The 2,750-nt window shown below is 42.5% G+C and overlaps 1 pseudogene; it reads left to right on the top strand.

Moving 5' to 3' along the window:
• The first annotated feature begins 272 nt into the window (after positions 1-272).
• Positions 273-2,389, top strand: LOC102838334 (annotated as a pseudogene).
• The last annotated feature ends 361 nt before the right edge of the window (positions 2,390-2,750 follow it).

The raw sequence follows: 2,750 nt of genomic DNA, 5'->3' as shown, positions 1-2,750 counted from the left end.
AGGGTTTCCGAGGGTATAAATCTTTACGGGAGTAGAAAGCCTCATCTTTCTCCCGCGGAGCAGCTGGTAGTTTCGAACCGCTGACCATGAGGTTCGCAGCCCGATTCGTAACCACTACGCTAGCATATTTAATAGTCTTCATCAACACAGTAATTCAAAAACATCAATTATTGGTGGACACAATTGCATTAGGGTTCTCTGCCATCCGCTCTATTGTGGAGCAAAACCCGTTACTCTTCTGCTCAGCAGTGCAGGTTGAATTGACCAAAGCAATGGTCATGGAGAAGTCTAGTCCCCTGCTGATAGGCCAGGAATTTGTGAGACAGTACTATACACTGCTGAATCAGGCCCCAGACATGCTACATAGATTTTATGGTAAGAACTCTTCTTATGTCCATGGAGGATTGGATTCAAATGGAAAACCAGCAGATGCAGTCTATGGACAAAAAGAAATCCATAGCAAAGTGATATCATAAAACTTTACCACTGCCACACTAAGATTTGTCATGTTGATGCTCATGCTACTCTAAACGATGGTGTGGTGGTCCAGGTGATGGGGTTGCTCTCTAATAACAACCCAGTCTTGCAGAGATTTATGCATTTTTTAAATTTGGCTAAATTTTATTACACACCAAGATTCATCATAATAATTAAAGGGGGGAAAGGACAGGTTAACAAAAGTTGCCAATATAACAATTTCAATTTGAGAACATTTATTGTTTTATTACAGATTGACCAGATTACAAAAATAATCATGGTAGATACCTTAGTTCATCCTTCTAATAAGCCTATTGATCTGGTCTTCCCTGTTGCAAACATCTCCACGTTCTACAAAATGGGTGGTCTTTTTCTTCATTCCACCATGAGGAGATAGTTTGAAGGGCCACAGGAAGTAATTTGCTTCTTTGAAATGTTTCCCTATGGTGTAGATCTCATGAATTAGATCCTCCATGTAGATGATCCCATATTTACCAAGAGAAGATACAATCAACGTGTTATCTGTCAGGGCAATTTGCTTCTTACTGATTTTGCCATATCCATGCTTGTAGATCAGTTCATTCACTGACTTCAGATTTGGGTACCCCACAAGGAGCTCTGGTAGCATAGTGGTTACGCATCAGGCTGCTAACCTCAGGGTCAGCAGTTCGAAACTACCAGCTGTTCCATGGGAGGAAGATGAGTCTTTCTGCTCTCGTAAAGATTCACAGCCTCGGAAACCTTGTGCAGGGTCGCTATGAGTTGGAACCGACTCCACGGCACATAACAACAACAACAATGCAATATATGGTTCCACATGTATTGTCCTTGCTCCTGAGGGTTCTGTTGCAAATAAGTTTTATGTTCATAATGATATCTTCAGATACCAAGAAGAAGTCTTTGGTGGCTTTGTCACTGAGCCTCTGGAGGAATCTGAGGAAGAAGTAGAGGAGCCTGAAGAAAGATAGCAGACATCAGAGGTGGTACCCAATGATGCTGATCAGACTCTTGGCAATGACTTATAAGAACATTTAGAGGAACCTGTTGAGGAACCAGAGCCTAATCTGGAATCAGAACCAGAGCAAGAACCTGTATCTGAAATCCAAGAGGTGAAGTCGGAGCCAGTATTAGAAGAACGTGCTCCTGAGGAGACTCAGCAGAGTGATTCCCCAGAGCCTGCAGACGTAGCTCAGATGGCACAGGAAGACTTGAGGACATTTTCTTGGGCATCTGTGACTAGTAAGAATCTTCCTCCCAGTGGAGCTGTTCCGGTTACTGGGCTCCCACCTCATGTTGTTAAAGTTCCAACTTCAAGGTCTGTCCAGAGTCTAAGCCTCAATCTCAGACTCCACCCCAGAGACCTCAGAAGGATCAAAGAGTGCAAGAACAACTAATCAATATTCCTTCACAGAGGGACCCTAGACCAATTCATGAGGCTGGTGAGCAAGGTGATACTGAACCTCAAAGAATTATGAGACACCCTGACAGTCACCAACCCAGCTTATGAAGTGGATAAATCAGAGCTTGAAGACTTCTTCCAAAACTATGGGAATGTGGTGGGGCTGTGCATTAACAGTGATGGGAAACTACCCGATTTTGGATTTGTTGTGTTTGATGACTCTGAACCTGTTCAGAAGTTCTCAGTAACCGGCCTATCATGTTCAGAGGTGAAGTCCGTCTGAATGTGGAAGAGAAGACTGGAGCTGCCAGGGAAGGGGACCATGGAGATAACCGCCTGCAGGGATCTGGAGGCCCTCGAGGTGGGCTGAGTGGTGGAATGAGAGGCCCTCCTCGTGGAGGCATGGTGCAGAAACAAGGATTTGGAGTGGGAAGAGGCATTGCTCCAAGGCAGGGAATCCCTCCTCACTGGTCATCACGCAGCAGTACAAACTTAGTTCCTGCAGAAGAGTGAATTTCTTCAACCAGCCTTTAGTGTCTTGGAATATGAGCCTAATTTGTTATAAACTGCTTACGTCTGTACACTTTTACTTCTTTTTGTGTTAATGGTGTATGCACCCCACCCTCCTTTCTTTCCTGATCTTTTAGTCCTTCACTTCCAATTTTGTGAAATGATATTTAAGGAAAAATGGATTTTAAAATAAAATTTTAAAAAGACTGAATTTCCTTATTTATACAGACTGGATTTTTTTTTTTTTTAACAGCTATTTCCCCAAAGAAATGTGTCTTGCTTATTACTGACATTTAGTATGTTTCATTCATTGGAATATTCTTATTTTTTACATGTTTCAAAAGCCATTTTGAAAGCAAGAAAA

The sequence above is a fragment of the Chrysochloris asiatica genome, unplaced genomic scaffold, assembly GCF_000296735.1.
Source record: "Chrysochloris asiatica unplaced genomic scaffold, ChrAsi1.0 scaffold00048, whole genome shotgun sequence".
NCBI lineage: Eukaryota > Metazoa > Chordata > Mammalia > Afrosoricida > Chrysochloridae > Chrysochloris > Chrysochloris asiatica.
The sequence above is the reverse complement of the archived record's forward strand: the minus strand, read 5'-3'. Positions and strand labels throughout refer to the sequence as shown.